Here is an 8,010-nt window from a genome sequence, read left to right as displayed (position 1 = left end):
TACCACCTTCCTTTCCTGTTTCCTTCTCTCTTCTTCCTGCCTAGGGTCACACTTTTTTTCCTCCTCTCATATTATGGTAGGTCAGGCTCTCAGGCAATTTAAATGGCGAGGACTGACAGCATAGCACAGGAGATGGAGAAAGGGAGAGGAGGCTGGGTGGGCGGTTCATGCCTGTAATCCCAGCACTTTGGGAGGCTGAGGCGGGTGGATCACTTGAGGTCAGGAGTTGGAGACCAGCCTCGCCAACATAGGGAAACCCCATCTCTACTAAGAATACAAAAATTAGCCAGGCATGGTGGCGGGAGCCTGTAGTCCCAGCTACTCGGTAGGCTGAGACAGGAGAATCGCTTGAACCTGGGAGGCAGAGGTTGCAGTGAGCCGAGATGGTGCCACTGCACTCCAGCCTGGGTGACAGAGAGAGACTCCATCTCGAAAAGCAAAAAAAAAAAAAAAAAAAAAAAAAAAAAGATTGAGAGCGAGAAAGGGAGAGGGAATATGGAACAGTAAACTCTCCTGGCCATACCCCTTCTTCCCCACTAACCACTGCTGTTAGTGACTGACTCCAGTGGTAAATGTGGTATCCTCTTTCAATCCCTCAGTCTATTCTCATGGGTCCTAATTTGCCCTATTCCCATGCTTTCCTCCTCTGGGTTCAAGATTTACTCTCAAAACTGCATTTGTGGGAGGGAATGAGAAGAAATAGTGAGGAAACAGCATAGGGTATCCAGACAGATGGTATCACCAGTATCCACAACCATGCCCTAGACTAGGCAAGCCTGGTTCCCTGGTCTAGTTTGGTCAGGAGGTCAGATGTCCAATATCAATGACTTAGTGTTTTTGTACCTTAGGTCAGGGCTTTTGTTCCCTCCTGATATGAGGAGGAGAAAGAGGTGGACTTACATCTGGTAGACAGCAGATGATGACGCGGTACATAACCCATAGCTAATCTTAGCTCTTTAAAAACATACCTGCTTACTCTTGGGAGTAAGTTGCAGATGTGACTTTCATTTCTCAGGTATGCTGTAGAGGAAGCAGGGTTGAGAATCTCTGTCCTACTTTACACTATAACCACCTCCCTTAAGTACACTCTTATTCAATTTCCTCCCCAGTTCAGTTGCTGGGATGCTTTCTTGACCTAGTGACATCAGTTACGATGGAAATTTTGGGAAGGGTGGAACAAGGGTGGGTCATCTGGACTCCAAGTGCTCTCTTCTGTGTGTCAGGCCTCTGCAGAGACCAAAACAGGAGATTCAGCCTCAGTGCTCAATTATATATTTTCTTGTGAATAATTATTAATTTTAAAATTTATTACAAAATACATCAAATATGAGAAAAGCATGGAGAATAGTATATCAAATATCCTGCTATCTTATAGCTATTTCAGATCCCTATATATATTTTTTTTTGAGACAGAGTTTGTACAACCTCTGCCTCCCGAGCTCAAGCAATTCTTGTGCTTCAGCCTCTTGAGTAGCTGGGATGGCAGGCAAGCCACCACTCCCGGCTAATTTTTGTATTTTTAGTAGAGACAGAGTTTCACCACGTTGTCCAGGCTGGTCTCGAACTCCTGACCTCAAGTGATTGGCCCGCCTTGGCTTCCCAAAGTGCTAGGATTTTGATATTCTTCACATGGACACTTAGTATACCACAGGAAGGCATCTTTAATAACTTCCTTTCTGTGTTCGGCTCCTCCTCCTGTGCTTATCCTAAAACAGAGCCTTACAGGGTCATAATTTGGAGAAAGCGCAGATGTGAGCCACTGTGCCCAGCCATATCAGATCCCTATTCTTGTTTTATTTATTTTATTTTTTGAGATGGAGTCTTACTCTTGTCACCCAGGCTGGAGTGCAGTGGTGTGATCTTGGCTCACTGCAACCTCTGCCTCCTGGGTTCAAGTGATTCTCCTTCCTAAGACTCCCAAGTAGCTGGAATTACAGGTGGGTGCCACCATGCCTGGCTAAGTTTTGCATTTTTAGTAGAGATGGGCTTCTTCATGTTGGGCAGGCTGCTCTCTGACTCCTGACCTCAAGTGACCTGCCTGCCTTGGCTTCCCAAAGTGCTGAGATTACAGACGTGAGCCACTGTGCCCAGTCATATCAGATCCCTATTTTTGAAGAATCTAAGTCACTAAGTATAGTACCAGGCACTGTGTATCACTCCCCAATCTCATTAGTCTCTTTCTTTTCCCAGAGGTAACCACTATTCTAATTTTGGAGTTCATCATTCCCATGAATATTAAAAAATTTTAATTACAGACAAGTGCACGATTATGTGAAGAATAGTTTGAATATATTACAACTTTACATAAGTTTATAAAGTTGTGTTCATTCCTCTGGGTCATTCCTTTCAACTGCTTCATAATATTTCTCTATGGCTTTAACCCAGTTATTGTATTTATTTTCTTACTGTTGGATAGTATTTTAAAAAATAAATAGATCTATGTTGACATTATTTTTAAAATAGTGCATATTAAGCGTCAGGCACTGTTCTAAACACTTGACAAGTACCGATTGATTTAATTCTCATAATAGGACTAGGAGGAGCTCAATATTATTTCTCCATTTTACAGATGGGAAACTGAGGCACAGAGGGACGTTAAGTCACAGAGAGAGGTTATTTGCTCAAGGTCACAACATTAGTAACTTGTGGGCCTTCTTCCTAGAAGTGAAATTTGTGGATCACGGGCTATAGGCAGCTTCCACCTTACTAGATACTACACTCTACCAAGTAGTTGTGTAGATAGGAACTCTTGGAGAACAGAGCCAGAAGCCCAGAACTGTGAGGAATAATGGATTAGGAAACCATTCCCAGGAGGAAAACTAGGCCCTAAACTAGGAACATCCTCTGCCTCCAGAATAGGGGGTGTGACATGGACTGAATGATGTGTCCCCTCAAATTCATATGTTAAAGCTCTGTCCTTCTGTGTGACTATGCTTGGAGACAGTGCCTATGAGGAGGTAATAAGATTAGATGAGGTCATAAGAATGGGGCCCCAATCCAATAGGGCTGGTGTCCTTTGTAAGAAGAGGAAGAGACACCAGAGCTTTACAGCTATCTGCAAACCAGAAAGAGCACCCTCACCAGGAATCAAGTTGGCTGGCACTGTGATCTTGGACTTCCCAGCCTCTAGAACTCTGAGAAATAAATTTCTGTTGTTGTGATTGCTTTGGCAGCACATATACTAAAAAATTGGAATGATGCAGAGAAGATTAGCGTGGTGCCTGTGCAAGGATGACATGCAAATTTTTGAAGATACACACATATATGTGTGTGTGTGTGTGTGTGTGTGTATGTGTGTGTATAGATGGAATCTCGCTCTGTTGCCCAGGCTGGAGTGCAGAGGCACAATCTTAGCTCACTACAACCTCCATCTCCTGGGTTCAAGTGATCCTTCTGCCTCAGCCTCCTAAGTAGCTGGGACCACAGACATGTGCCACCACGCCTGGCTAATTTGTTTTGTATTTTTGGTAGAGACAGGGTTTCACCACATTGCCCAGGCTGGTCTTGAACTCTTAAGCTCAAGTGACCTGATTGCTTTGGCCTCCCAAGGTGCTGGGATTACAAGCGTGAGCCACTGCACCTGGCCAACATTCCATATTTTAAAATGGACTCTGGGGACTCGAGGGAAAGGGTGGGAGGGGGCCGAGGGATAAAAGACTACACATTGGGTGCAGTAAACACTGCTTGAATGATGGGTGCACCAAAATCTCAGAAATCACCACTAAATAACTTTTCCATGCAACCGAACACCACCTGTTTCCCAAAAACTATTGAAAAATAAAAAAGAAGCTAGAAGATAGATATAATGGGTTAACTATACTATTCTCTGTATTCTTGTGTAAATTCAAACTTTTTTGTAATAAAAATTAAAGGCTGCTTAAAAAAATTTCTATTGCTTACGCCATCCCTTCTATGTATTTTGTTATAGCAGCCCGAGTGGGTTAATCCAGGGTCTTAATCAAATTTGTCTGGCTATGGGTTGGTTGTTACTATATGCCTTCCATTACTCCTTTTTGTTTTTGGATGGAGGTGTCTATTGTAACTGTCCTATCTCTGTCTCACCATTGTATGCTGGGTGTGTGTGAGCAGATAACTCGTCTTTTTAGTTCACGGGTCTCTGGATCCAGAGAAGTTGGATTTGAGAAGCGTCATTTACGTTTGAATCTTGCAGATCATGTCGTCATGGACGTTGTCCCTGATGACATGATCGAGTGAGACTTCGGAGTCCTGACTGGAGATGAGTACCCCTTGCATGCCGGAGGGGTATCAACCATTGGGGTCAAGGGAAGACTGTGATAGAGATTGTTTCATATATCTATGCAAGTATATATATTATATATATGTATTTATTGGCTCTATCGTGCAAGCTGGGCACCCAGGCTCTGTTGTCCAGGCCCAGTGGTATCATCTCAGCTCACTGCAACCTCTGTCTCCGGGGCTCAAGCCATCCTCCCACCTCAGCCTCCTGAGTAGCTGGGACTACAGGTGCATGCCACCACACCTAGCTAATTTTTGTATTTTTTGTAGAGATGGAATTTCGCCACGTTGTCTAGGCTGATCTCGAGCTCCTGTGCTCAAGTCATCCGCCTGCCTGGGCCTCCCAAAGTGTTGGAATTACAGGAGTGAGCCACTGTGCCTGGCTGAGAGTGTTCTATATTAAAGGCCTCCCATGAATTTATCTTTTTAGTATCCAAACCCTTGCAGTCTTCCTGTCTTGATGCTGGAGTTGGCTATATGACTTTTTTTTTTTTTTTGAGATGGAGTTTCACTCTGTCACACAGGCTGGAGTGCTATGGTGTGATCTCGGTTCACTGCAACATCCGCCTCCTGGGTTCAAGTGATTCTCCTGCCTCAGCCTTCCAAGTAGCTGGGATTACAGGCGCCTGCCACCACACCTGGCTAATTTTTGTATTTTTAGCAGAGACGGGGTTTCACCATGTTGCCCAGGCTGGTCTCGAACTACTGACCTCAAGTGATCTGCTTGCCTTGGCCTCCCAAAGTGTTGGGATTACAGGTGTGAGCCACCGCACCCAGCCATGTGACTTTCTCTGGCTTGCAGGGCATAAGCAAATACGAGGCTAGCAGAGACTTGATAAGCACTTTGCACTGGGAAATTGTATGCCATGTGAAAAAGGCCGGTTTAGCCACCCTAAGGATATAAAATCAAATAGACAGAGGTCTAGCCATCCCAACTGAGCCCAGTCCCTGCCAACAAATGTAGCCACAGCAGGACATGCAGGTATCGTCAACAGAATAACTGCCCAGCCATCCTACAGATTCAGGAGAAATAATAAATTGTTATGTCTTTAAGCCACTAAGTTTCAGTCTAGCTTGTTACATAGCAATATATAACATACACAGAAGTTTAGCTCCCCTATTGCCATTTTTATTTTTTCAGTTATAATCCATGACATCTATGCATTTTTTTCCTAAGCAAAACTTTAGCGGCATCTTATACGTTTTGATGCATACTATATTCTAATTTCCATTATACTTTTTCTTTGACTTAAGAGTTACTCAGGCAGGGCGTGGTGGCTCCCACCTGCAATCTCAGCACTTTGAGAGGCTGAGGTGGGTAGATCACCTGAGGTCAGGAGTTTGAGACCAGACTGGCCGACATGGTGAAATCCTATCTCTACTAAAAATACAAAATTTAGCCGGGTGTGGTGGCATGCACCTGTAGTCCCAGCTACTCGGGAGGCTGAGGCACAAGAATTGCTTGAACCTGGGTGGCACAGGTTGCAGTGAGCCGAGATCGCACCACTGCACTCCAGCCTGGGCAACACAGTGAGACTCCATCTCAATTAAAAAGTAAATAAATAAATAAGAGTTATTTAGAAGTGTATTTTAACATTTCTTTATATAATTTTTTTGTTACTTTTTTGTTATTGGTTTCTAGTTTGAGTTTTGTTAGGATTGGGTTGTTAGAAGTTTTTGAGATTTACTTTGAGACAAAATACATGTTCAAATACTCTAAAACATTCTGCTTATGTTTTAACAGCACGCGTATTTGCTGATTTTTGGCTGTGGTATATATATACACATATATATACACAACATAGTTTATATATTTTATATATGTTAATAAATAAAAAATTAGCTTGATATGGTATATATATATGTTTGTGTATATAGACTACATATATCTATATATCTATTATATTTACTATGTATTATAATCATTCTATATTTATTATAGTATATTATATAATCTGATGTATAATATATTAATTATATATATATTTGTTGTTTGTTTGTTTTTCCTGTCACCCAAGATGGAGCGCAGTGGTACAATCTTGGCTCACTGCAACCTCTGCCTCCCGGTTCAAGCAGTTCTGCTGCCTCAGCCTCCCAAGTAGAGTAACTGGGATTACAGGCACTCACCATCATGCCTGGCTAATTTTTGTATTTTTAGTAGAGACAGGGTTTCATCACATTGGCCAGGCTGGTCTCGAACTCCTGACCTCAAGTGATCTGCCCACCTTGGCCTCCCAAAGTGCTGGGATTACAGACATCAGCCACCGTGCCCGACCTCTGTTTACTTTTTTTTTTTTGTCCATTTGCTTTATTAATTACTGAGGTACTTTTGTTAAAATTTCCCAGTTTTACAATGGATTTAAAAATTTTCCTTGTAATTTTACCCATGTTTACTTCATATTCTGATACTGTTATTAGTTGAGTACATGTTCTGAATTGTTGTATGTTTTTGGTGGTATAGCTTTCATCTATTTTTTCATAATAATTCTTTTGGACTTAAAGTCTTATTTAAAATATTAATATAGCTCTACCAGTAGTTTTGATGATATTTACTTGTAATATATTTTTACATCTTTAGTTGTAACTTTTCTGTATTCCACTGTGTCTCTAGTAAGCAGCTTATGCCTGCATTTTAAGTTTTTAATTAAAAACCTTTTTTTTGAGATGGAGTCTCGCTTTGTCACCTAGGCTGGAGTGCAGTGGCACAATTTCAGCTCACTGCAACCTACGTCTCCTGGGCTCAAGCGATTCTCGTGTCTCAGCCTTCCAAGTAGTTGGGATTACAGGCGTGCGCCACCACAGCTGGCTAATTTTTGTACTTTTAGTAGAGACAGGTGTTTCACCATGTTGGCCAGGCTGGTCTCGAACTCCTGACCTCAGGTGATCTGCCTGCCTTGGCCTCCCAAAGTGCTGGGATTACAGGCGTGAGCCACCGTGCCCAGCCATACATGCATTTTTAAAGGCTGATGCTCTATTAATGATGAATTTCATCCATTTGCATTTATTGCAATTACTTACATGTTTAGATTTCTTCCTGTCCTCTTTTGTGCTTTCTATTTACTATGCTTTTTCTTTGCTCCTTCTTTTGTCTTGCTTTAAGTGTGTTTTTTAAATTCACATTTTTCTTTTTAACTAATGACATCATGCATTCAATTTCTATTTCTTACATTTAACTTGCATCTTGATTTAAGAAAGTCTGAAATTGATCAGCATCACCAGCCTCCTCTAGAACTAGAAAATAATCTTTATTCTTTACACAGTCCCAATAATATGTTATTTGTAGCTAATATTCTAGTTTCACAATGTTTTGTTTCCTCCACAAATTTGTTACTTTTTATTGTTTTATATGAGCAATGCTTACTTAGATTTACCTACATTTGACACATTTGCACCTTATTCCTTTCCACTGGCTTCCTTCCCTCCCTCCCTCCCTCCCTCCCTCTCTTTGTTCCCTCCCATTTTAAAGACAGGATCTCTCTCTGTTGCCCAAATTGGAGTGCAGTGGCATGATCATGGTTCACTATAGCCTGGAACTCCTGGGCTCAAGCGGTCCTCCCATCTCAGCCTCCCGAGTGGCTGGGACTACAGGTGGATGCTGCCATGCCAGGGTAATTTTTTAACATTTGCATAGAGACAGGGTTTTGCTGTGTTGCCCAGGCTGGTCTGGAACTCCTGGCCTCAAGCAATCCTCCTGCCCTGGCTTCCCAAGGTGCTAGGATTATAGGCATGAGCCATTGCACTCAGCCCTCTTTT

The 8,010-nt window shown here is 42.3% G+C and overlaps 1 non-coding gene across 1 annotated transcript; it reads left to right on the top strand.

The window, feature by feature from the left end:
• The first annotated feature begins 3,161 nt into the window (after positions 1-3,161).
• Positions 3,162-3,266, top strand: LOC112630824. The gene has a single exon (XR_003120961.1). It is a non-coding gene; the product is annotated as a U6 spliceosomal RNA (small nuclear RNA).
• Positions 3,267-8,010: the final 4,744 nt, after the last annotated feature.

Source organism: Theropithecus gelada, chromosome 8, assembly GCF_003255815.1.
Source record: "Theropithecus gelada isolate Dixy chromosome 8, Tgel_1.0, whole genome shotgun sequence".
NCBI classification, from domain to species: Eukaryota; Metazoa; Chordata; class Mammalia; order Primates; family Cercopithecidae; genus Theropithecus; species Theropithecus gelada.
Note: the sequence above shows the minus strand (reverse complement) of the source record. Positions and strands in the feature narration are given on the sequence as shown.